Raw genomic sequence first — 27,845 nt, forward strand, 5'->3', positions numbered from 1 at the left:
GCTGAGAAAACAGTTTCCTAGAGTTGTATCATCTTCTGGTTCATCATGTGAAAATGTTACTCACCCTAGCACAACAACAGAATTATGGAATGAAAATGAAAGAGAGACATCCATCAAAATGCCGACAACGTCTGGATCTTGGGCAACTCCACTTAATCCCAAGACAGGTAAGATCTTTGAGTATGTAATGTAGGCAATACTTATTCCTCTCGAGTGTAGGAAGTGGCATCATGAACTAAACTGGTGGAATGCAATCATAAATTCTCTTCCGAAATTCTGTTCTGGAATGGTGTATGTCATTTCAAGAGCAGGAGGTGTTTTCCCTTCGAATCACCTTCCCATGTACAATGTTGGTGACCATACCCTTTCTCTGGATCTTTAGGGAAACCTAAGGATTTTCTTTCATCATGTCTCTGTGTTATATGCAACTTATCTCTGAATCATTTTTTTGTTAGATGGGAATTGGTTGCTCTGAGCAGTGCTTGCCTTCACCCCTGCTACACGTGACTGCTGCATTATTTATTCTCCTCGTGAACATGCTCCCCATTTTTTCCCCAGCTGACTGGTTTGGAGGACTGCATGGAAGTGAAATGCTTGATGGTCATTGGAATTGTATCTATGAGCTAACTATACGTCTTGTGAATCTTGAGCCAACTACACTTCTTGTGAATCTCTCAGCATGCAAATAAATCAAAACAGTGTAAACAACGTGAAGGTCCCAATCCCAGAGCAGGCTGATGAAAAGAGAGATTTTAATTGGACTTTATCAGAAAGTTCTCTCATATTTAAAAAGAAATTATGGTAGTAAGATATGATTGCTGAGAATATTCAGATCTGAAAAGCAACTGGATATGGTGGCTGGAGTGTGAGGTGACTCTAGCATGTAGAATTGATACACCATCAAGGGAGTATGATATATTCAGAGGCAACAAAGAGAAAAGGAATGACTCTCACAGTATGGGAAATCATCAGGCCTTCCTGCCTAAATTGGGAAAGGAACAGGAATCCAAAAGCCCTCCAAATTTTGCAGTCAGGGTGGGCACGAGTCCTGCCACCTCCTCTTCCCCTCACCCCATTGTAGTTATTTCCAATTCATCATAGAGGATCATTGAGATTCTCTGTAATGAATTCACTGCTTCCACCTCTTTATGAGTCCTTCTTTCAGGCATGTAAGAGCAAATAACTTCAAATCAATGGACACTCTAGGCTTTTCGTGGCAGAATATGGAAGCAAAAAGCTGGACAGTTTTCACATCCAGAAAGTTGCTCTTCTCTCAAAATTTAGGAGATCAAAGCCCGTCTGCACTGTAACTGTCTTCCTTTCAAATGCAAGAGTGCTAGCCATGTTCTGGAAGCATCACGGTCGTCAAGACCACCACTTATCTGGACCTCAGAGGGGTTATGTTTGAGTCAATCAGCGTCCTCAGAAACCTGTTGTCATCATCGATCCAGAGAAGGCAGCTTTGAACACATGAGCATCCGCAGTGACACTGGAAAGCAGTGATAGATAGACTCTTTGGCTTGGAAGAGGAAGATCAGCATTGTGCAGCAGGTTTATTTCTCAGGATCTGAACTGAGGTAAAGCATCAAGGAGATCACAAACGTGTTTTCTCCTATACTTTACAGCCCATTTGTCATCAACAAATATCAACACTCTATTGTGCCGCAGTAACAGAAAACAAAGATGAACACATCAAGAATTTTGATGACTTGAATTTGATCTTGACAACTAGCTTCATGGACAAAAAGAACAAAAGTATAAAATAAAATGCAACCAAAAATACAGGGGTGTGCTCAATATGTTTCAAAGGGCAAAAATGTTCCTGGATTTCTTGATTATCTATTCAAGATGGAAGTTTTGGATAGTTTCCTATTCCTCCTACTTCAGTGTGTCATCGTCATCATCACCATCACCATCACCATCATCATGATCATCAACATTGTTTATGCCATATACTCCACCCTTTCTAGCAGCCAATTATTTCCTCAGTTTACCTCTATGGACTTTGCAGTCAGTCCTGCAAGTGTCCAGGTTGCTTTCATGGTGAAATTCTTAGCCTAACATCCTCAACCTCATGGCTTTCCCTGTGTTATTATCGGGAGAGGAAAGCCAGTGGAAACAACAATAAGAGGCAACTATCACCAATGTATTCAAATTCAATTTTATGTTTGTGGTGGATTTATGTGTCTTTGTGTGTCTCTTTGACAAACTTGCTCTTTTATTTCATAGATATTAACAAAGGTTCAGTTCAAATTATATATTAGGTAAATATTATATAGGAATTGACCCTGATACTTTCTCTGAGCTTTTGAATCCAGATTTGTTCCATACAGTCCTATTTTTCAGATTTGAGATAAAATGCTCTTTGGAAAACTTATATAATCAACCTCCCATTTGGACAAGCACTCCATGAAAACAGAAATAATAAGATACACCAATGACCTGGAAATCAGACAAAATATTTGTGAAACTCAGAGGGGTACGTTTCTAAATTCACTTAAGTTAATTTTCAGTGTACCGCAACACTTGTCTTCCTTCTCAGTGTGCTAGAAGGCTCCATTCAAGGGTGGGTTCTGTTGCACTTCTCCGGAAGAGGAATGCTCCAAAAAAGGTAGAAAGAAGTGTTTTGTGAATGGAGGTCAGGTGGAAAAACTCCAGGATCATGGGGTGCATGAAAATAGAGCATCTTAAATTTATCATACATCAGAAAGATTGAATATGATGGTGGTTTTCACAGACATTTTTGAATAACCTTCACACACCTGAGGTCACTCAATTGTAATTTTTCTTTAATTTTTCACTAGGTGGAGAATGGAATTCCCCTCTATGAGATCTAGTATATCGAAGGACTTAAGAGTGATAGACTTGAGGACATGGGCAGGAACAAAAATATAATGATCAAGAGACTATCATCTTAGAACTTATACTCTGTGAAATCATGCAGTCCAAGATGTTGAGTTTTAGAATCCACAGACATAGCAAATATGAAGGAGTCAAGAGATAGAGAATCAGCACTTACCTTTTCTGCATGAAGAATAAGAAGACCTCCAGGATTCTATCCTGTAAGAGTAGAGAAATAAAAGTTATTAGGGATGCTAAGTTTCCTACACAACACTGTCTGCCTTGATAGCCACATTATGCAGACTACCTAGCATACGCATGCTTGCCAACCAACCTTTACCTGTTTCTTCCTTCCTCTATTTTGGCTTGTTTTACAATGACTCCTTTCCTTCCTGATTGCTTCAACTAAAGCTGCCAGGCTTTCTTCTTTATACAATAACCCAAGTGAAGACAATTGTTTACCCTTGGATATACTACTGGCAGATATAGAATAGGATGAGGAGGTCATATCACATATTTCTCATATTCATTTGTCATGACATCTTCTATTCCATATCTCATAGTACACTGTTTCTGTGTTAAAAATAATGAGGCCTCACAGTATCTCTGATGTTGCTTTCATATCTTAAGAAAACATGGCTGAGAAAACAGTTTCCTAGAGTTGTATCATCTTCTGGTTCATCATGTGAAAATGTTACTCACCCTAGCACAACAACAGAATTATGGAATGAAAATGAAAGAGAGACATCCATCAAAATGCCGACAACGTCTGGATCTTGGGCAACTCCACTTAATCCCAAGACAGGTAAGATCTTTGAGTATGTAATGTAGGCAATACTTATTCCTCTCGAGTGTAGGAAGTGGCATCATGAACTAAACTGGTGGAATGCAATCATAAATTCTCTTCCGAAATTCTGTTCTGGAATGGTGTATGTCATTTCAAGAGCAGGAGGTGTTTTCCCTTCGAATCACCTTCCCATGTACAATGTTGGTGACCATACCCTTTCTCTGGATCTTTAGGGAAACCTAAGGATTTTCTTTCATCATGTCTCTGTGTTATATGCAACTTATCTCTGAATCATTTTTTTGTTAGATGGGAATTGGTTGCTCTGAGCAGTGCTTGCCTTCACCCCTGCTACACGTGACTGCTGCATTATTTATTCTCCTCGTGAACATGCTCCCCATTTTTTCCCCAGCTGACTGGTTTGGAGGACTGCATGGAAGTGAAATGCTTGATGGTCATTGGAATTGTATCTATGAGCTAACTATACGTCTTGTGAATCTTGAGCCAACTACACTTCTTGTGAATCTCTCAGCATGCAAATAAATCAAAACAGTGTAAACAACGTGAAGGTCCCAATCCCAGAGCAGGCTGATGAAAAGAGAGATTTTAATTGGACTTTATCAGAAAGTTCTCTCATATTTAAAAAGAAATTATGGTAGTAAGATATGATTGCTGAGAATATTCAGATCTGAAAAGCAACTGGATATGGTGGCTGGAGTGTGAGGTGACTCTAGCATGTAGAATTGATACACCATCAAGGGAGTATGATATATTCAGAGGCAACAAAGAGAAAAGGAATGACTCTCACAGTATGGGAAATCATCAGGCCTTCCTGCCTAAATTGGGAAAAGGAATCCAAAAGCCCTCCAAATTTTGCAGTCAGGGTGGGCACGAGTCCTGCCACCTCTTCTTCCCCTCACCCCATTGTAGTTATTTCCAATTCATCATAGAGGATCATTGAGATTCTCTGTAATGAATTCACTGCTTCCACCTCTTTATGAGTCCTTCTTTCAGGCATGTAAGAGCAAATAACTTCAAATCAATGGACACTCTAGGCTTTTCGTGGCAGAATATGGAAGCAGAAAGCTGGACAGTTTTCACATCCAGAAAGTTGCTCTTCTCTCAAAATTTAGGAGATCAAAGCCCGTCTGCACTGTAACTGTCTTCCTTTCAAATGCAAGAGTGCTAGCCATGTTCTGGAAGCATCACGGTCGTCAAGACCACCACTTATCTGGACCTCAGAGGGGTTATGTTTGAGTCAATCAGCGTCCTCAGAAACCTGTTGTCATCATCGATCCAGAGAAGGCAGCTTTGAACACATGAGCATCCGCAGTGACACTGGAAAGCAGTGATAGATAGACTGTTTGGCTTGGAAGAGGAAGATCAGCATTGTGCAGCAGGCTTCTTTCTCACGATCTCAACTGAGGTAAAGCATCAAGGAGATCACAAAGGCGTTTTCTCCTATACTTTATAGCGCATTTGTCATCAACAAATATCAACACTCTATTGTGCCGCAGTAACGAAAACAAAGATGAACACATCAAGAATTTTGATGACTTGAATTTGATCTTGACACCTAGCTTCATGGACAAAAAGAACAAAAGTATAAAATAAAATGCAAACAAAAATACAGGGGTGTGCTCAATATGTTTCAAAGGGCAAAAATGTTCCTGGATTTCTTGATTATCTATTCAAGATGGAAGTTTTGGATAGTTTCCTATTCCTCCTACTTCAGTGTGTCATCGTCATCATCACCATCACCATCACCATCATCATGATCATCAACATTGTTTATGCCATATACTCCACCCTTTCTAGCAGCCAATTATTTCCTCAGTTTACCTCTATGGACTTTGCAGTCAGTCCTGCAAGTGTCCAGGTTGCTTTCATGGTGAAATTCTTAGCCTAACATCCTCAACCTCATGGCTTTCCCTGTGCTATTATCGGGAGAGGAAAGCCAGCGGAACCAACAATATTAGGCAACTATTACCAATGTATTCAAATTCAATTTTATGTTGTGGTGGAGTTATGTGTGTTTGTGTGTCTCTTATGACAAACTTGCTCTTTTATTTCATAGATATTAACAAAGGTTCAGTTAAAATTATATATTAGGTAAATATTATATAGGAATTGACCCTGATACTTTCTCTGAGCTTTTGAATCCAGATTTGTTCCATACAGTCCTATTTTTCAGATTTGAGATAAAATGCTCTTTGGAAAACTTATATAATCAACCTCCCATTTGGACAAGCACTCCATGAAAACAGAAATAATAAGATACACCAATGACCTGGAAATCTGACAAAGTATTTGTGAAACTCTGAGGGGTACGTTTCTAAATTCACTTAAATTTCAGAGTACTGCAACACTTATCTTGCTTCTCGGTATGGTAGAAGGCTACATTCAAGGGTGGGTTCTGTTGCACTTCCCAGGAAGAGGAATGCCGCACAAAAGGTAGAAAGAAGCGTTTTGTGAATGGAGGTCAGGTGGAAAAACTCCAGGATCATGGGGTGCATGAAAATAGAGCATCTTAAATTTATCATACATCAGAAAGTTTGAATATGATAGTGGTTTTAACAGACATTTTTGAATAACTTTCACCCACCTGAGGTCACTCAATTGTAATTTTTCTTTAATTTTTCACTAGGTGGAGAATGGAATTCCCCTCTATGAGATCTAGCATATCAAAGGACTGAAGAGTGATAGAATTGAGGACATGGGCAGGAACAAAAATATAATGGTCAAGAGATTATCTTCTTAGAACTTATAGTTTGTGATATCATGAAGTCCAAGATGTTGACTTTTAGAATCCGCAGACATAGCAAATATGAAGGAGTCAAGAGATAGAGAATCAGCGCTTACCTTTTCTGCATGAAGAATAAGAAGACCTCCAGGATTCTATCCTGTAAGAGTAGAGAAATAAATGTTATTAGGGATGCTAAGTTTCCTACAAAACACTGTTGGCTTGATAGCCACATTATGCAGACTACCTAGCATATGCACCCTTTTCAACCAACCTTTATCTGTTTCTTTTTTCCTCTATTTTGGCTTGACTTACAATGACTCCTTTCCTTCCTGATTGCTTCAACTAAAGCTGCCAGGCTCTCTTCTTTATACAGTAACCCACGTGAAGACAATTATTTACTTTTGATATACTACTGGCAGATATAGAATAGGATGAGGAGGTCATATCACATATTTCTCATATTCATTTGTCATGACATCTTCTATTCCATATCTCATAGTACATTGTTTCTGTGTTAAAAATAATGAGGCCTCACTGTATCTCTGATGTTGCTTTCATATCTTAAGAAAACATGGCTGAGAAAACAGTTTCCTAGAGTTGTGTCATCTTCTGGTTCATCATGTGTAAATGTTACTCACCCTAGCACAACAACAGAATTATGGAATGAAAGATGAAAGAGAGACATCCCTCAAAATGCTGACAACGTCTGGATCTTGGGCAACTCCACTTAATCCCAAGACAGGTAAGATCTTTGAGTATGTAATGTGGGCAATACGTATTCCTCTCGAGTATAGGAAGTGGCAACATGAACTAAACTGGTGGAATGAAATCATAAATTGTCTTCTGAAATTCTGTTCTGGAATGGTGTATGTCATTTCTAGAGCAGGAGACGTTGTCCATTCGAATCCCCTTCCCATGTAGAATGTTGGTGGCCGTACCCTTTCTCTGAATCTTTGGGGAAACCTATGGATTTTCTTTCATCATATCTCTGTGTTATATGCAACTTATCTCTGAATCATATTTTTTAGATGGGAATTGGTTTTTCTGAGCAGTTCTTGTCTTCATCCCTGTTACACTCAAAAGCTTCACTCAAAAGCTGCACTATTTATGCTCCTCATGAACATGATTCCCATTTTTTCCCCCAGTTGATTGGTTTGGAGTACTTCATGGAAGTGAAATGCTTGATGGACGTTGGAATTTTATCTATGATCCTAGTATACGTTTTGTGAATCTCAGGCAACTATACTTCTTGTGAATCTCTCACCATGCAAATACATCAAAACAGTGTAAACAACGTGAAGGTCCCAATCATAGAGCAGTCTGTTGAAAAGACAGATTTTAATTGGACTTTATCAAAAAGTTCTCTCATTTTTGAATAAGAAATTATGATAGTAAAATATGATTGCTGAGAATATCCAGATATGAAAAGCAACTGGATATGGTGGCTGGAGTGTGAGATGACCATTAGCATGTAGAATTGATACACCATCCAGGGAGTATGATGTATTCAGAGACAACAAAGAGAAAAGAAATGACTCTCCCAATGTGGGAAATAATCAGGCTTTCTTGCCTAAATTGGGAAAGGAACAGGAATCCAAAATCTCTTCAAATTTTGCACTCAGGGTGGGCATGAGTCCTAACATTTCCTCTTGCCCTTGTCCCATTGTAGATATGTCCAATTCCTCAGAGTTATCATTGAGAATCTCTGTTATAAATTCACTGCTTCAACCTCTTTTGTGTCTTTCTTTCAGGCATGTAACAGCAAAAACTTCAAATCAATGTACATGCTATTATGTAGGACATTGGTATTTAGAAGCAGAATATGGAAGCAAAAAGATGGACATATTTTGCATCCAGCAAGTTGCTCTTCTCTCAAAATTTAAGAGATCAAAGGCTGTCTGCACTGTAACTGTCTTCCTTAAAAATACAAGAGTGCTAGCCATGTTCTGGAAGCATCACGGTTGTAAAGACCACCACTTATCTGGACCTCAGAGGCTTTCTCTTTGAGTCAATCAGCGTCCTCAGAAACCTGTTGTCATCATCAATCCAGAGAAGGCAGCTTTTAACACGTGAGCATCTCCAGTGACAGTGGAAAGCAGTGATTGATAGAGTCTTTGGCTTTGAAGAGAAAGATCAGCATTGTGCAGCAGGCTTTTCTCTTAGATTCTCACCTGAGGTAAAGCATCAATGATATCACAAGACATTTTCTCCTATTCTTTATAGCATGTTTGTCACAAAAATATCAGCACTCTAATGTGCCCCAGGAACAGAAAACCAATCTAACAAATCCACAATTTTGATGAGTTGAATTTGATCTTGACAACTAGCTGCATGGACAAAAAGTAGAAACGTACAAAATAAAATGTAGCAAAAATATAGAAACTTAATATTTTTCAAAGGGAAAAAACGTTCCTAAATTTCTTGAATATATACTTGAGGTTGAAGATTTTGTTAGTTTCATTCTCCTGATACTTCAATGTGTTATCATCCTCATCATAATCATCAAAATTATCATCCTCTCTATCATCATCATCATCATCATCAAAATCAACATTGTCTTATGACTTATCCTACACTTTCTACCATACAATTTTCCCCCCAATTTACCTTTATAAACTTTGCAGTTATTTTTGTAAGTGTCCAAGTGTCTTTCATAGTGAAATTCTTATTCTAACAACCTCAACTACACGGCATTCACTGTGCTATTATGAGAGGAGAAACTCAGCAGAAACAACAATAATAGGAAATTATCACCAATAAATTCTTATTCAATTTTATGTTGTGATGCCTTTTTTGTGGGTATGTTTGACTCTTGTGACAACATGCACCTCTATTTCATAAAAATTTACAAAGATTCACCTTTAAATTCCATATTAGGTAAATATCATATAGGACTTGACTCTGATCCTTTCTCTGAGTTTTGGAATCCAGAGTTGTTCCACACACTCCCATTTTTCAGATTTGAGATTAAATGTGTTTTGCAAAACATATATGATCAACCTGCCATTTCGAGAAGCTCTCCATGAAAACAGACATGGCCAGATTCACCAGTAACCTGGAAATCGGACAAAATCGTTCTGAAACTCAGAGGGGGACATTTATGAATTCACATAAATTTAAGTCAGAGTAGCAAAACACTAATCTTGCTTCTCAGTGTGCTAGAAAGCTACATTCAAGGGTGGGCTCTGCTGTAATTTTTAGGAAGATGACTGCTCCAAAAGGGTGGAAAGAACTGTTGGGTGAATGGATTACTGGTGAAAAACCCTTGGCTCATGGGCTTCATGAAAATTGAGCACCTTAAAATTACCATATATCAGAAAGATTGAATAGGAAAGTGCTTTTAACAGACATTTTTGAATAATTTTCACACATGTGAGGTGACTCAAATTAAAACTATTCCCTCAATGGTAATATTTCTATAATTTATAACTAGTTTGGGAAAGGAATTCCCATCTATGAGACCTAGCATATCATAGGAGTGATAGACTTGGTGACATTGGCAGGAATAAAAAATTAATGGTAATGAGAGTATCATCTTAGAAATTATACTTTGTGAAATCATGAAGTAAAAGATGTTGACTCCTAAAAATACCCAGTCGCAGCATAAATTTATCTGTCAAGAGATAGAGACTCAGTGCTTACCATTACTGCACAAGGAATAAGAAGACCTCCAGGATTCTATTCTGTAACTGGAGAGAAATAAAAGTTATTATGAATGCTAAGTACTCCACACAATTCTGTCTGCCTTGATAGGCAAAAATGCAGACTACATAGCATACCTAATTATTCCAACCAAGATTTACCTGTTTCATCTTTCCTCTATTTTGGCTTTTCTTACAATGACACCTTTCCTTCCTGACTGCTTCTACTAAATCTGCCAGTCTCTGTCCTTTAGACAATAACCTAAGTAGAGACCACTGCTTTCCCTTTGATATAGTAGTGGCACATTTACAGTTGCATGGGGATGTATGACACATATTTCTCAAAGTTATTGGTCCTTACTTCTTTTATTCCACACCTCTTAGCACACTGTATCTGCTTTAAGAAGGATGAATCCTGACAGTATCTGATGTTGCTTTTATATGTTAAAAAAAACATGGTTGAGGAAACAGTTCCCATGATGTGTATCATCTTCTGGTTCATCAAGTTAAAATGTTTTACACCCTAGAAAAGCAACAGCATTATGGAATGAAAGATGAAAGAGAGACATCTATCAAAAAGCAGACAATGTCTGGACCTTGGGCAACTCCACTTTATCCCAAGACACGTAATATCTTTGAATATGTAATGTGGGCAATACTTATTTCTCTGAAGTATAGAAAATGGCAACATGAAGTAAACTTGTGGAATGCAATCATAAATTCTCTTCCGAACTTCTGTTCTGGAAAGGTGTATGTCATTTCTAGAGCAGGAGATGTTGTCCATTCAAATCCCCTTCCCATGTACAATGTTGGTGACTGTACCCTTTCTCTGGATCTTTGCAGAAACCTAAGCATTTTCTTTCCTCTTGTCTCTGTGTTATATGCAACTTATCTCTGAATCATTTTCTGTTAGATGGGAATTGGTTCCTCCGTGCAGTCCTTGCCTTCACCCCTGTTACACTTGAAAGTTTCATGTGTCTACTGCATTATTTATTTTCCTTGTGGACATGCTTCCCACTTTTTCACCAGCTGACTGGTTTGGACACCTGGATAGAAGTGAAAGGCTTGAGGGAAGTTGGAACTGTATCTATAAGCAAACTCTACTCATTGTGAAACTCTCAACATGCTAATAAATCGAAACAATGTAATAAACATGACGGTCACAATTACAGACCAGGCTGATGAAAAGACAGATATTAATTGGCCTTTATCAAAATGTTCTCTCATTTTTGAATAAAAAATTATGATAGTAAGATATGATTGCTGAAAATACCCACATCAGGAGAGCAATGGCATATGGTGGCTGGAGTATGAGATGACCATTAGCATGTAAAATTGATACACCATCCAGGCAGTATGATATATTCAGAGACAACAAAGAGAAAAGAAATGACTCTCCCAATATGGGAAAGAATCAGGCTTTCTTGCCTAAATTGGGAAAGGAACAAGAATCCAAAAGCTCTCCAAATTTTGCAGTCAGGGTGGGCACGAGTCCTGCCATCTCCTCTTGCCCTTGTCCCATTGTAGTTATGTCCAATTCATCACAGAGGATCATTGAGATTCTCTGTAATGAATTCACTGCTTCCACCTCTATATGAGTCCTTCTTTCAGGCATGTAAGAGCAAATAACTTCAAATCTATGGACACTCTAGGCTCTGTATGGTGCTACTTCGAGGCAGAATATGGAAGCAAAAAGCTGAACAGTTTTCACATCCAGCAACTTGCTCTTCTCTCAAAATTTAGGAGATCAAAGCCCGTCTGCACTGTAACTGTCTTCCTTTCAAATGCAAGAGTATTAGCCATGTACTGGAAGCAACACGGTCATCAAGACCACCACTTATCTGGACCTCAGAGGGGTTATGTTTGAGTCAATCAGCGTCCTCAGAAACCTGTTGTCATCATCGATCCAGAGAAGGCAGCTTTGAACACATGAGCATCCGCAGTGACACTGGAAAGCAGTGATAGATAGACTCTTTGGCTTGGAAGAGGAAGATCAGCATTGTGCAGCAGGCTTCTTTCTCAGGATCTCAACTGAGGTAAAGCATCAAGGAGATCACAAAGACGTTTTCTGCTATCCTTATAGCCCATCTGTCATCAACAAATATCAACACTCTATTGTGCCACAGGAACAGAAAACAAAGATAAACACATCAAGTATTTTGATGATTTGAATATGATCTTGACAACTAGCTTCATGGACAAAAAAAAGAAAACTAGAAAATAAAATGCAACAAAAATACAGGAGTGTGCTTAATATGTTTCAAAGGGCAAAAATGTTCTTGGATTTCTTGATTATCTATTCAAGATGGAAGTTTTTGATAGCTTCCTATTCCTCCTACTTCAGTGTGTCATCGTCATCACCACCATCACCATCAACATCACCATTATTATCAGTATCATCATCATCATCATCATCATCAACATTTTTTATGCCTTATCCTGCACCCTTTCCAGCAGCCAATTCTTTCCTCTGTTTATCTCTATGGACTTTGCAGTCAGTCCTGCAAGTGTCCAGGTGCTTTCATGGTAAAATTCTTATCCTAACAACCTCAAACTCATGGCTTTCCCTGTGCTATTATCGTGAGAGGAAACCAGCGGAACCAACAATAATAGGCAATTATCACAAATGAATTCAAATTCAATTTTATCTTTCTGGTAGAGTTTTTTGTCTCTGTGTGTCTCTTCTGACAACATGCTCTTTTATTTCATGAATATTAACAAAGGTTCAGCTTCAAATTCCTTATTAGGTGAATATTATTTAGGAATTGAATCTGATCCTTTCTGAGTATTGAAATGCAGAGTTGTTCCACACATTCCTAATTTTCAGATGTGAGATAAAATGCTTTTTGCAAAACATATATGATCAAGCTGCCTTTTGGAGAGGCTCCCCGTGAAAACAGACATGCCCAGATGAACCAGTAACCTGGAAATTGGACAAAATTTTTGAGAACTCAAAGGCGGAAATTTCTGAATTCACATAAATTAAAGTCAGAGTAGCGCAACACCTATCTTGCTTCTCGGTGTGCTAGAAGGCTACATTCGAGGGTGGGCTTGGCGGCAATTCTCAGGAAGAGGACTGCCCAAAAAGGGTGGAAAGAAGTCTTAGGTGAATGGAGGTCAGGTGAAAAACCCTTGAATCATGGGGTACATGAAAATTGAGCATCTCAAATTTAGCATACATCAGAAAGATGAATATGATGGGGGTTTTAAGAGACATTTTTGAATTACCTTCACATACCTGAGGTTACTCAATGGTAACATTTCTTTAATTTTTCACTGGCTGGAGAAGGGAATTCCCCTCTATGAGACCTCCTATGTCAAAGGACTAAAGAGTGATAGACTTGAGGACATGGGCACGAACAAAACATAATGGTCAAGAGAATATCATCTTAGAACTTATACTCTCTGAAATCTTGAAGTCTACGATGTTGAATTTTAGAAATCCCCAGACTTAGCAAAAATGATTGAGTCAAGAGATAGAGACTCAATGCTTACCTTTTCTGTATGAAGAATAAGAAGACCTCCAGGATTCTATCCTGTAATAGTAGAGAAATAAAAGTTATCAGAGATGCTAAGTTTTCCACACAACACTCTCTGCCTTGATAGCCACATTATGCAAACTACCTAGCATACCCATTCTTTCTACCCAACCTTTACCTGTTTCTTCCTTCCTCTATTTTGTCTTGTCTTACAATGACACCTTTCCTTCCCGATTGCTTCTAATAACGCTGCCAGTCTCTGTCCCTTAGATAGTAACCTAAGTAGAGACAATAATTTTTCCTTCGATACACTAGTGGCAGATGGAGAGTAACATGGGGAGGTCATGGCGCCTATCTCTCATACTCATTTGTCCTGACATCTTCTATTCCACATCTCCTAGCACACTGTATCTGCTTTAAGAAGGAAGGGGCCTGAAAGGATCTCTGATGTTGCTTTCATATCTTTAAGAAGACATCGCTGAGCAAATAGTTCCCTTAAGGTGTATCACCTTCCGGTTCATCATGTGAAAATGTTTCTCACCCAAGTACAGCAACAGCATTATGGAATAAAAGATGAAAGAGAGACATCCATCAAAAAGTAGACAATGTCTTGACCTTGGGCATCTTTACTTAATCCCAAGACAGGTAATATCTGTGAGTATGTAATGTGGGCAATACTTATTCCTCTCAAGTATAGGTAGTGGCAACATGAACCAAACTGGTGGATGGGATTCATAAATTCTCTTCTGAACATATGTTTTGGAATGGTGTATGTCATTTCTAGATCTGGAGGTGTTGTCAATTTGAATCCCCTTCCCATGTACCATGTTGGTGACTGTACCCGTTCTCTGGATCTTTGGGGAATCCTAAGGATTTTCTTTCATCATGTTTCTGCGTTTTATGCAACTTATGTCTGAATCATTTTCTGTTAGATGGGAATTGGTTTATCTGAGCAGTGCTTGCCTTCACCCCTGTTACACTTGAAAGCTTCATGTGTTTGCTGCATTATTTATGCTCCTCAAGGACATGTTTCCTATTTTTCCCCAGGTGACTGGTTTGGAGGACTGCATGGAAGTGAAATGCGTGATGGTCATTGGAATATTATCCATGACATGACTATAATTCTTGTGAATCTCGAGTCAACTATACTTCTTGTGAATCTCTCTGCATGCACATAGATCAAAACAGTGTAAACAACATGAAGGTCCCAATCACAGAGCATGCTGATGAAAAGACAGATTTTAATTAGACCTTATCACAATGTTCTCTCATTTTTGAAGAAGAAATTATGATAGTAAGATATTATTGCTGAGAATATCCAGATCTGAAAACCAACTGGATATGATGGCTGGAGTGTGAGATGACCATTAGAATGTAGAATTGATATACCATCCAGGGAGTAGGATATATTCAGAGACAACAAAGGGAAAAGCAATGACTCTCACAATATAAGAATTAATCAGGCCTTCCTGCCTAAATTGGGAAAGGAACAGGAATCCAAAACCTCTCCAAATTTTTCAGTCAGGGTGGGTACGAGTCTGGCCAACACCTCTTGCCCTCGTCCCATTGTAGTTATGTCCAATTCATCATAGAGGATCATTGAGATTCTCTGTAATGAATTCACTGCTTCCACCTCTTTTTGAGTCCTTCTTTCAGGCATGTAAGAGCAAATAACTAAATCAATATACATGTTAGGGTGAAGTACATTGCTTTTTATAGGCAGAATATGGAAACAAAGGGCTGGACAGTTTTTTCATCCAGCAAATTCCTCTTCTCTCAAAATTTAGGAGATCAAAGCCTGTCTGCACTGTAACTGTCTTTCTTAAAAGTCTAAGAGTGCTAGCCATGTTCTGGAAGCATCACGGTTGTCAAGACCACCACTTATCTGGACCTCAGAGGCTTTATCTTTGAGTAAATCAGCGTCCTCAGAAACCTGTTGTCATCATCGATCCAGAGAAGGCAGCTTTTAACACATGAACATCTCCAGAAGCACTGGAAAGCAGTGATTGATAGCCTCTTTGGCTTTGAAGAGGAAGATCAGCACTGTCCAGAAGGCTTCTCTCTCAGTTTCTCAACTGAGGTAAAGCATCAATAATATCATGAAAACATTTTCTCCTATACTTTATAGCCCATTTGTCAACAAAAAATATCAGCAGTCTCCTGTGTCACAGGAACAGAAAACAAAGCTAAACACATCAACAATTTAGATGAGTTGAATTTGGTCTTGACAACTAGCTTCATGGACAAATAGTAGAAATGTATAAAATAAAATGTAGCAAAATATAGGGTATACTTAATATGTTTCAAAGGGCAAATATTTCTTGGGTTTCTTGAATATCTACCTGAGGCGGAAGATTTTGATAGTTTTATTCTCCTCCTACTTCAATGTGTCATCATCATCATCATCGTCATTATCATCATCATTATCATCCTCATTACCATTATCCTCCTCCTCCTCCTCCTCCTCCTCATCATCATCATCATCATCATCATCATAAACATTGTCTTATGACTTATCCTTCACACTTTCCACCACACAATTTTTTTCTCATTTTACCTATTTAAACTTTGCAGTTATTTTTCAAGTGTCCATGTTTCTTTCATCATGAAATTCTTATTCTGACAACCTCAATTTTGTGGCATTCACTGTGCTAATATCATGAGGGAAAATCCAATAGAAACAACAATAACAGGCAATTATCACCAATGAATTCTGATTCAATTTTATGTTTGTGGTGGAGTTTTGTGTGTTTCTGTGACTCTTGCGACAACACGTACTTCTATTTCATGAAAATTTACATTGTTCACCTTCAAATTCCATATTAGTTAAAAATTCCATTGGAATTTACCCTGATACTTTCTCTGAGCTTGGGAACCCAGATTTGTTTGACACATTCCTATTTTTCAGATTTGAGATTAAATGCGTTTTACAAAACATATATGATCAACCTGGCATTTGGAGAGGCTCTCCATGAAAACAGACATGCCCAGATGCACCAGTACCCTGGAAATCTGACAAAATAGTTCTGAAACTCAGAGGGGGACACATCTGAATTCACATAAATTAAAGTCAAAGTATCGCAACACTTATCCTGCTTCTTGGTGTGGTAGAAAGCTACATTCAAGGGTGGGCTGTGTTGCAATTCTCAGGAAGATGACTGCCCCAAAAGGGTGGAAAGAAGTCTTGGGTAAATGGAGGTCAGGAAAAAATCCCTTGGAATATGGGGTGCGTGAAAATTGGGCATTTTAAATTTACCATACATCATATAGATTGAATATGATGGTGCCTTTAACAGACATTTTTGAATAGCCTTCACACACCTGAGGTTACCCAAATTAAAACTATCACCTCAATGGTAATATTTCTTTAATTTTTCACTAGTATGCGAAGGGAATTCTCCTCTATGATACCTAGCATATCAAAGGACTGTAGAATGATAGACTTGAGGAAATGGGCATGAATAAAAACAAATTGGTAAAGAGAGTATCATCTTAGAAATTATACTTTGTGAAATCATGAAGTCAAAGATGCTGACTTTTAAAAATATCCAGTCTTAGCATAAATTATTCAGTCAAGAGATAGAGACTTGGTGCTTACCATTTCTGCACAAAGAATAAGAAGACCTCTGGGATTCTATTCTGTAACAGGAGAGAAATAAAAGTTATCAGGAATGCTAAGTACTCCACACAACTCACTCTGCCTTGATAGCCACATAATGCAGACTACCTAGCATACCCATCTTTTCCAATTAACATTTTCTTATTCCAACCAACATTTACCTGTTTCGTCTTTCCTATATTTTGGCTTGTCTTACAATGACACCTTTCCTTCCTGATTGCTTCTACTAATTCTGCAAGTCTCTGTCCTTTAGACAATAACCTAAGTGGAGACCACTGCTTTCCCTTTGATATAATAGTGGCACATTTACAGTTGCATGGGGATGTATGGCACATATTTCTCACACTCCTTTGTCCTGACATCTTCTGTTCCACATCTCTTAGCACACTGTATCTTCTTTAACAAGGATGAATCCTGACAGTATCTCTAATGTTGCTTTTTTATCTTTAAGAAGATGTGACTGAGCCTTTTTGTCTATAGTGTCCTTTGAACTACCAGGTATTCCTGTTTCATTCCTGAGGAGTTCCATCCAGAGGGGTCATTGTGTGCTATCCAGGGGCAGACTGTCCTGGAAGAGAGCACAGCCGTCTCCCCAGCTCCTGCTGCAGGTTCTTCTGTGGTCCACTTGACCTTGCCCTGCCCCCACATTTGCTCTTTTGTCTGCGGTGTCCGTGGACTAACAGGTATCCCTGTTTCATTGCTGAGGAATTTCATCCACATTGGTGAGTGTGTGCTATCCCGGAGTGGACTGTCCCAGAAGAGAGCATAGCCCTACCCCCCCAGCTCCTGCTGCAGTGTCTTTGGTGTTCATCTGGTCCCTGCCCTGCCCCCACATTTGCCCTTTTGTCTGCGGTGTCCTTGGACTACCAGTAGATTCCTGTTTCTGTGTTGAGGAGTTCCTTCCACACAGGAACAGTTCCTGCTCCTGCACTGAGGAGATCCACCCAGAGAGTCAGTCACAGCAAAGCCTGGATCAAGACACCAAGACTCTCCTGGCTCCATTTGAAGGAAGAGATGGGCAGGTACCAATACAAGAATTCCTCCAACAATCTGAAAAACAACATGGTAACACCACAACCCAACAAACATACAACAGGAAGACTTGAACACTCTAATCCAGAATAAGTAGAAAAAATTGACATCATGAAAGTGATAGAGTCCCTTAAACAGGATGTGAAAAACTCCTTTAAAGAAATGGATGAGAAGAATAACAAAAAGTATGAAGAATTGAGTAAATCAGTGAAAGATACCATAGGAAACCAAGAAAAAGCAATCAAACAGATAGTGGAAACAGTTCAAGACTTGAAAACTAAAATGGAGGCAATGAAGAAAACACAAACAGAGGGCAGACTGATATGGAAAATCTAGGTAAATAAACAGAGATGACAGAGATAAGCATAACCAACAGAATACAAGAGATAGAAGAAAGAATCTCAGATGCTAATACCATAAAGAAAATAAACACACTGATCAAAGAAAACAGCAAATCCAACAAATTCTCATCACAAAACATCCAGGAAATCTGAGACACAATAAAAAGACCAAACCTAAGAAAAATAGGGGTAGAAGAAGGAGAAGAATTACAGCTCAATGGCCCAGAAAACATATTCAACAAAATTATAAAAGAAAACTTTCCCAACCTAAAGAAGGATATTCCTATGAAGGATCATGAAGCATACACAACACTGAATAGACTGGATCAAAAAAAATCCCCTTGCCATATAATAATCAAAATGCAAAACAGAATAAAGAAAGAATATTAAGAGCTGCAAAGGAAAAAGGTCAAGTAACTTATAAAGGTAAACCGATCAGACTTATACCTGACTTCTCTATGGAAACCATGAAAGCCAGAAGGTCTTGGATAAATGTGCTGCAGAAACTAAGAGACCAGAGATGCAAGCTCAGACTGCTTTACCCAGCCAAGCTTTCACGTCATTTAAACAAGCTTTCATTTCTTTTAAACAATATGTAGACACAAATCCAGCCTTACAGAAAGTAATAGAAGGAAAATCACAAGCAAAGGATTCCAACAATGCCCACAATAACTCAGACATCTAGCGACCCTTCACCAGCACAACTCAAAGAAGGGAAACACACAAACTCTACTACCAAAAAAAAAAATAACCGGAGTTAACAAACACTGGTCATTAATATCACTTAATATCAATGGACTCAATTCACCTATAAAAAGGCACAGGCTTTTTTTTCTGAGCTGAAGGGGAATCAGTTCATAAAACAATGGAGACCTCTGTGTGATTTTCTCTGGGACAAAAACAGATGGGGGACAAGGCAGAAAAGAAAATCCAATGAGACAGGCTTCCATGTTAAACACTTCAATTGCTTCTCCATTTGATAGATTTCTACATTCAGGATAGGCACCTGTGGTCTACCTCAGCAAGAGGAAACTCAACAGTTTGGAAAGAAGAGTTTGTTGAATGGAGTTCAAAGGAAAAAAAACTAAGAAATTTTGTGTTGCATGAAAATGGATAAGGATAATCTCACAATATATCAGAAAGATTGATGGTAGACAGAGGCTGAAAGGTATTGGAAAATATCCCTTCCACAACTGAGGTCACATAAATCAAGGAAATTTTAGAAATATTAATATTTCCTTACATTTTCACAATCTGGAGTTGGGAATCACCCTCTTCTAGACACAGTATGCCAAAGGACTGAATGGCAATAGACTTTTGACTTTAGCCAAAAAACAAAAATGTGGTCAAGAGAGTGTAATCCTACAAATCATAGTTCTTGAACTCCTGAAGACATAGATGTTGATTTTTAGAAATCCCAAGTCTTAGTGAAAAATTATTGAGAATATAAACACACCCTCAGTGCTTACCACTTCTTCTGGAATAAGAGTTGATGTTCAGGACTCTATTCTGGAAGAAAAGAAAAATAAAATTATCGAGGATGGAATCGTCTCAAAAGAAATCTGTCTTCTTTGCTAGCCTCAGTCTGCACACTCCAAAGCATATCCCACGTTCCCCTGCTCTAAAATAAAACCACTGGCTTGATACATTCCCTCCTCAATTTTGGATTGTGTTTCAATGACTACTTTCCTTCTTTATCTCTTCTTCTAAATGTGCCACTCTATGTACATTTGAGAGAGAAAGAAGTGGCTGGGAATTGTTTCTCTTTAATATAATAATGAAAGATGTACTCTAGCAATAAGAGGACATGAGAGGTAGATCTCATATAAATTGGTTCTCACAACTTCTTTTCAGAACCCAGAACAAAAGGAACATGTGTCAAGCAGGAGGAGTCCTGACCATATCTATGATGTGTGTGCCATAGATGACTTGGCCAAGGAACTATTTGCCTAAAAGTGTATATTTTTTGGGTTTATCATGTGAGTCTGTGTGTCTCCCTTGCAAAGCAAGAGCATCATGGAATAAAAGATGAAACCAAGATGCCATGCAAAACCCAGATATTGTCAGACCTTGGGCAATTCCACTTTCTGCTGTGTTATGTAAGCTACTTGATAGGACAAAAAAAGTTTATTTTTTGATGAAGCAAATAACTACATGAACTTCAAAGGTGGATTGCAGCAGTGAACACCTTTTGTAATTTGTGTTTGAGAATGATGTATATCAAATCTAGACCAGGAGAGGTTCTCCAATCAATTTCACTATCCAGGTAGAATGTTGGAAGTAGTGTATATTCACCTGATGTACAATGGATCCTAAGGATTTCCTTTCAAGTTGTGTCCATGAAATATAATATAGTTCTTTGATTTTTTTCATTCTGATGGTAATTGTTTGTTTAGAGAAGTGCTAGATTAAACCCCATTACAATTTAGGAATTTAGAGTATCTACTGCATTTTTATGCTCCTTATGTGTCTGATCCCCATATTTTTTCCTCAGCCTTCCATGTTTAAGTAACAGATCTCAAGGAAGTGCTTCTTAAAAGAAGGAATTGGACCTATGATCCAACTGTGCAGTTTGTAAATCTCTCAGCATGCTTATAAATCCAAACAATATAGAGAAGCTGCAGGACAAATTTACAGACAAGCCTTACACCAAAGACTGCTTTTAAAATGAGATCTTTAAGAGGAGTAGATGATAGTAAGATATGGTTGGTGATCTGGTCAAAATCTAAAATCCAATGGATGTGGTGCACAGACAGGTCATCTTTTACACACATAACTGATACACCTGCTAAAGAGTATGATAGATTTAGCAAAATCTGTTGAAAAGGAATGACACTCACAATAAGAGAAATTATCACAATTTTTCCTGGATTTGGAAAGAACCATGTGTCCACCAGCCCTCAAAATTTCTGAGTTATGGTGGAGAGCAGGCCTTCCATCTTTACTTGCCCCTCTGCCAATGTGGGAACGTCCAATTCATCAGAGAAAATCATGGAGAATCTCTGGGATAATTTCCCTGCTTCATTCACTTTTGGGTCTTTTATCCATGTATGCATAAGTCAACAACTTCAAAGCAATGTAACATGAATGATGTGGTACAGTGTTTTCTAGAGGCAAAGTATTGAAGCAGACAAATGGAAAGTTTTTGGCATACTACAAAATTGTTCTTTCTTCAAAATTTAGGAGACCAAAGCCAGTGTGCACTTTGATATTACTTCCTTCAAAATGGAAGAGTGCTAGCCATGGTCTGGAAAAATAGTGGTTCTCAAGAGGACCTCTTATCTGGACCACAGATTGCCATTAGTTTGAGTCAGTCAGCATCCTCGAAGACTTCTTGTCATCATCGATCCAGAGAAATCAGCTCTTAACCCATGAACATTCCAGGGACATGGGAAAGCAACCATGGATAGGCTCCTTGGCTTTGACAAGGTACATCAGGGTTGTGCAGCAGGCTTGATTCTCCCATTCTATGACAGAGGTACAGAATAGGGAAGAGCAGCAAAAAATTTGGTCCTGTACTTTTGAGCACATTTGAGATGGACTTATATCAATCATCTAGTGTGCCAAAGATACTGATAACAAAGAGAAAGACATTATGGGTTTGAAGGGTTGAAATTTTCACTGAAAACTTGCTTAGTTGACAAAACGAGGAAAGCTTATACCCGAAATTATCTCACAGAAACTGTATTAATTCAATCAGTCCTTACTATTATCTCTCGCTTTTTATTGTCTATCTTTTACATAATAATTTAAATCACTTTTATTAATCTGTAATTGACAGACCTAGCTGTGGCTTATCACGTAAAATTCCTATGCATTGTCTCCAGTGTCTCCATGGGTTCTAACTCTGCCCTTTTTCTCCAAACATAACTCCTCCCTCCCCTGCCTAGTTCTGAATTTCCTTGTCATAGGCTCAAAGCTGTGCTTATTCCTTAACCAATAGAAGCAAAAGAGAGATAGAAGGACCACCCACACCAAACCTCATTTGCATTTTTTTCGGTAGTTTTTTGTGTTGTGTGCTTGTGTCTCTCTTGTCAAACCAGGCTTTATTGATTCATTGGAATGTTGAAAATTACAACTTCAAGTTTCAAGTAAGGCAAATATTTCTATAATAATTGACTCATGATTACTTGTCTGATTTTGGACACCTAGAGAATTTCCTCCTTCTCTTTTTCAATATTTCTGGTAAAATGCTTTTCTGAAAAATATATGGCAAACACCAATTTTTCAATCTCACTATGTAAACACATAAATTAAGAAGACAGGTAACATGGAAAGCACAGCACCTAGTCATGAAATTCAGAGGGAGTCATTTAAGAATTCACATTAATTCATGCCAAATAAGACAAACACTTCAATTGCTTCTCCATGTGCTTGATTTCTGTATTCAAGAATAGGCTCTGTGGTCTCTCTCCACAAGAGGAAACTCAATATTTTGGAAAGAAGAGTTTGTTGAGTGGAGTTCAAGGTAAAAAAAATCTAAGGAATTTTGTGTTGCATGAAAATGGAACATCATAAATTCACCATACATCAGAATGATTGAATGTGGATGTGGATTGAAAGATATTGGAAAATATCCTTCTCAAAACTGAGGTCTTTTAATCAAAGAAATTATATGAATGGTAATATTTCCTCACATTTACAACAACTGCAGTTGGAAATCACCCTCTCTTAGACATTGTATACCAAACGACCGAAGAGCATTAGACTTGACGGTTTGGCCAAGAAATAAAACAAAATGGTAAAGAGAGTATAATCCTTCAAATAATAGTCCTTGAACTACTGAAGTCATAGATGTTGATTTTTAGAAATCCCAAGTCTTAGTGAAAAATTATTGAGAATACAGACAGACCCTCAGTGCTTACCACTTCTACACTAAGAAGATGAGATGCTCAGGATTTTATTTTGGAAAAAAAAAAGAAATAAAATTATTGAGGATGGAATTGTCTCAAAGGAAGTCTGTCTTTTTTACTAGCCTCAGCCTGCACACTCCCAATCATATCCCACATTCTCCCCATCATAAAATAAAACCACTGACTTGAAATATTCTCCCTTCAATTTTTGAATGTGTTTCAGTGACTATTTTCCTTCTTGATCTCTTCTTCTAAATGTGTCATTCTATATTCCTTTGAGACAGAAAGTTGTGTCTGGGAATTGTTTCTCTTTGATACAATAATGACAGATGTACTCTAGCAATATGAGGACATGGCAGGTAGATCTCATATAAATTGGTTCTCACGACTTCTTTCCAGAACTCAGAACAAAATGAACATGTGTTAATCAGGAGGAGTCCTGACCATGTCTATGATGTGTGTGCCATGTTATTTAGAGACTTGGCCAAGGAACTATATGCTTCATTGTGGTCATATTTGGGTTTATTATGTAAGGCTGTATGTCTCCATTGCAAAGCAAGAACATCATAGAATGAAAGATGAAACCAAGATGTCATGCAAAACGCTGATATTATCAAACCTTGGGCAATTCCACTTTCCGCTGAGCTGTGTATACTACTTGATATGTTAGGAGCAAAAATTTTATTTCTTTTTGATGAAGCAAATAACTACATGAACTTCAAAGGTAGATTGCAACAGTGAATTCCTTTTGAAATTTGTATTTGACAATGATGAATATCAAATATAGACCAGGAGAGGTTCTCCATTCATTTTCACTATCCAGGTACAATGTTGGAGTTGCTGTATATTTCACCAAATCTACTGTAGATCTTAAGGATTTTCTTTCACCTTGTGTCCATGAAAGATAATAAATTTCTTGGATTTTTTCTTTTTGATGGTAATTGTTAGTTTAGAGAAGTGCTTGACTTTGCCCCATTACAATTTAAAAATTTAGGGTATCTAAGGCACTTTTATACTCCATATGGTTCAATCCCCATATTTTTCCTCACTTTTCCAATTTGGAGGAATGGATCTCAAGGACGAGCTTTTTGAAAGAAGGAATTGGACCTATGTTCCAACTGTGCAGTCTGTGAATCTCTCAGCATGCTTATAAATCCAAACAATATAAAGAAGCTGCAGGTCATATTTACAGAAAAGCCTTACAGCAAAGACTGCTTTATAAATGAAACTATATGAAAACATTTTCCTGTGTTTTTAGAAGAAATGATGATAGAAAGATATGGGTGGTGATAAGCTCCAAATCTGAAATCCAATGGACGTGGTGCACAGACAGTAAGGTTACCTGTTGCACACATAACTGATACACCTGCTAAGGAGTGTGATATATTCAGTGAAACATGTTGAAAAGGAATGACACTCACAATAAGGGAAATTATCACACATTTTTCCTGGATTTGGAAAGGACCATGTGTCTGCCAGCCCTCAAAATTTCTGAGGGTGGACAGCAGGCCTCCCATCTTTTCTTGCCCCTCTCCAATGTAGGAATGTCCAATTCATCAGAGAAGATCATGGAGAATCTCTGGGATAATTTCCCTTCTTCATGCACTCTTGGGTCTTTCATCCATGTATGCATCAGTCAATAACTTCAAAGCAATGTAACATGAATGATGTGGTATAGTGCTTTTTAGAAGCAAAGTATTGAAGCAGACAAATGGAAAGTTTTTGGCACACTACAAAATTGTTCTTTCTTCAAAATTTAGGAGAACAAACCAGTGTGCACTTTGATACGTCTTTCTTCTAAGTGGAAGAGTGCTAGCCATGTTCTGGAAAAATCATGGTTCTCAAGAGGACCTCTTATGTGGACCTCAGATTGCCATTTGTATGAGTCAGTTAGCATCCTCAGAGACTTCTTGTCATCATCAATTCAGAGAAGTAAGCTCTTAACCCATGAACATTTCAGGGAAATGGAAAAGCAACCATGGATAGTCTCCTTGGCTTGAAAAGGTACATTACAGTTGTGTAGCAGGCTTGATCTCATGTTCTATGACAGAGGTACAGAATAGGGAAGAGAAGCAAAAAAATTGGTCCCATATTTTGAGCACATTTGAGATGGATACTTATCAATCATCTAGTGTGCCAAAGATACTGATAACAAAGAGAAAGTTATCATGGCTTTTAAGGGTTGAGATTATCCCTGAAGACTAGCTTCCTTGACAAAATGAGGAAAAGCTTACACCATAAATTATCTACAGGGTCTGTATTAATCCAATCACTGCTTGGACCATTATATCTAGCTTCTTATTGTCTATCTCTCACTTATCATTTAACACTGTAACACTCCTGGCAGCACCAATATACTTCAAGTGTATGATGGGCATTATGAAGTTGGTTAGCCCTTTTAGCAAGAAACTGCTCTTGCCTGGACTGTTACATAAACTGGACATAAAGAACCCCCAGTTAGAGGACTGCTGAACTTGCCTAAAGTTGAGATGTTCTTTCGGTGTTTCTCTTTCATAAAAAAAAATTGCGAGACATTCTGTAGGACACAGAAGAAACGTGACTGAACTGTCTTTGATATTTTCTGCTTCATGGAAATATCTGCTGTCTGAAGCTTCAGATTTTGGAATCACCCTTGTCCACTTCCATATACAACTTACAGTCTGGAGATCTCCACTGTATATGGGACTTGGGGCTTCTTAAGGCAACTATGCCACACAGCAGCCTTAAATGCTTGGGATAGAATTCAAGTAAAAGGAAGAAGATTTAAATCGTATGTTAAAGTTAAACAAGGCTGAAGAGAACACTTTAGTGACTTTTACAAGATTTACTAAAGCTGTACAAATAGGGATAACAGATCCAGAAGCTAGATGAGCTCTTATTGAATCTCTGGCTTTTGAAAATAACAGCTTAAAATGCAGAAAGATACTTGAGCCTTTACAGTACAAATTAGCACCAATGGATTAATAGATTGTGTACACAATAAATGTTGAGTTATTTGGCTATAATATAATTCTGGGTAGGAGAAGCAATTTGGAAAGGTATGAGGATACATTGAAATTACAAATATTTTAATTGTGGTAGAACAGAATATCTGAGAAGTAATTGTAGACAAGGCATTCCTAGAAATAATAGTTTCTCTGGGGATAACAAAAATGGAAGGTCTCAATCTTCTGGATTATATTGAAGATGTGGCAAAGGCTGACAGTGGACCAATGAATGTAGATCAACAGGAGTCAAACAAGGCAACCTGCTACTATCAGGGAAACTGTTTGGGGGGCTTCTTGCAGGTTCCCAGTCAAACGTGTTCCACTTATTCCCAGTCACTGTGAAGGACATGTTTTCCAGAAAAATTTTAAAAATCTAATGCTTGTAAAAATATCCTTACTGTTTTGGGTGATGAAATAAACATGGAGGATAAATCAAACTTCCAACAGAAAATATGAAATATATATGTTGACAGACTTCTATAAATGACCAAAAACCAAAGCTGAGAGTACAAATAAATAACGTACTAATTGAAGGATTACTGAACACAGATATGGATGTGAATATTATTACTCCAGAATCTTGGCATCCAAATTGGCCTCTTCAGTTCCTAGGAATTGGAACCCAATCTCAAGTAAAACAAAACACAAGATGGGTTGAATACATAGGACCAGAGGGATAGAGAGGAAGGCTGAGACCATATGTGGCTGATATAACAAAGAATCTATGGAGTCATGATCTACAGCAACGACGGAATACCCAAAATAACATTCCTGTAGTCTTAGAAATGGAGCATAAAAATACTCATGTTTCTGGAAAGGATATAATAAGGTACTATAAAAAAACATTCACCAGCCATTCAGGCTGTACAAAAACACAAAACAACTAGGAAACCTTCAGACATACAAATGGCCCTGCCTTTAAAATGGTCAACTAAGGAAAAAATATGGAGAAAATGATGGCTTTTAACAGAAGTCAAACTGCAAGCTTTAGAACAGCTGGTATAGAAGCAACTAGACGCTCAGCCTATTAAAAAATCAACCAGTCCTTAGAATTCTCCTCTATTTATTATTTAAAAATCTGTAAAATAGAGAATGCTCACAGATCTAAGAACTGTAGATAAGATAATTCAACCAATCAGCCCTCTACAATCTGAAATTCCTTTGCCTTCCCTATTAACTAAAGATGGCCCTTTGTTGTTATTGATTTTGTTTCTATACTATACTTTTACAAGAAAAAGACAGAAAAATTTGCCATCAGATCCCCTTCTTAAAATGAATGTCGGCCTACTAGGAGATATAAATGGAGGATTCTCCCCCAGTGAATGCTTAATAGCCTCACCCTGTGACAATATTTTAAGTCATCCATTGTTAATATACATAAGCAATTTCCTAATTCTATTGTTTATCATCACATGGATGACACTTTATGGTCTGATTTGAATGTAAATACTTTAGAAAGAACATTTGAAGAATTAAAGAACATTTTTGCCTAAATAGGGATTATAATTTGCTCCTTAAAAAA

General features: G+C 37.9%; 1 long non-coding RNA gene and 7 other non-coding genes across 9 annotated transcripts in view; all 8 read right to left on the reverse strand.

The window, feature by feature from the left end:
* Window positions 1–1,384: 1,384 nt before the first annotated feature.
* On the reverse strand, window positions 1,385–1,449 carry LOC130865671 (small nucleolar RNA SNORD109A). Its single transcript, XR_009056220.1, has one exon. It is a non-coding gene; the product is annotated as a small nucleolar RNA SNORD109A (small nucleolar RNA).
* A 3,409-nt stretch (window positions 1,450–4,858) lies between these two features.
* Window positions 4,859–4,923, reverse strand: LOC130865672 (small nucleolar RNA SNORD109A). The gene has a single exon (XR_009056221.1). It is a non-coding gene; the product is annotated as a small nucleolar RNA SNORD109A (small nucleolar RNA).
* Window positions 4,924–8,354: 3,431 nt separating this feature from the next.
* On the reverse strand, window positions 8,355–8,419 carry LOC130865679 (small nucleolar RNA SNORD109A). The gene has a single exon (XR_009056227.1). It is a non-coding gene; the product is annotated as a small nucleolar RNA SNORD109A (small nucleolar RNA).
* A 3,436-nt stretch (window positions 8,420–11,855) lies between these two features.
* LOC130865673 (small nucleolar RNA SNORD109A) lies at window positions 11,856–11,920 on the reverse strand. The gene has a single exon (XR_009056222.1). It is a non-coding gene; the product is annotated as a small nucleolar RNA SNORD109A (small nucleolar RNA).
* A 3,458-nt stretch (window positions 11,921–15,378) lies between these two features.
* On the reverse strand, window positions 15,379–15,443 carry LOC130865678 (small nucleolar RNA SNORD109A). Its single transcript, XR_009056226.1, has one exon. It is a non-coding gene; the product is annotated as a small nucleolar RNA SNORD109A (small nucleolar RNA).
* Window positions 15,444–17,088: 1,645 nt separating this feature from the next.
* LOC130865051 (uncharacterized) overlaps window positions 17,089–27,845 on the reverse strand; it is a 129,164-nt gene continuing 118,407 nt past the window's right edge. For both annotated transcript variants that reach the window (XR_009056061.1, XR_009056060.1), the window contains exons 10-11: window positions 19,953–19,992; window positions 17,089–17,130 (exon numbers count right to left, since the gene is read on the reverse strand). This is a non-coding gene — a long non-coding RNA (uncharacterized LOC130865051). The remainder of the gene's footprint in view (window positions 17,131–19,952; window positions 19,993–27,845) is intronic.
* Window positions 21,768–21,833, reverse strand: LOC130865629 (small nucleolar RNA SNORD109A). Its single transcript, XR_009056180.1, has one exon. It is a non-coding gene; the product is annotated as a small nucleolar RNA SNORD109A (small nucleolar RNA).
* LOC130865632 (small nucleolar RNA SNORD109A) lies at window positions 25,197–25,262 on the reverse strand. Its single transcript, XR_009056183.1, has one exon. It is a non-coding gene; the product is annotated as a small nucleolar RNA SNORD109A (small nucleolar RNA).

The sequence above is a fragment of the Chionomys nivalis genome, chromosome 23 (assembly GCF_950005125.1).
Source record: "Chionomys nivalis chromosome 23, mChiNiv1.1, whole genome shotgun sequence".
In the NCBI taxonomy this organism is placed as follows: domain Eukaryota; kingdom Metazoa; phylum Chordata; class Mammalia; order Rodentia; family Cricetidae; genus Chionomys; species Chionomys nivalis.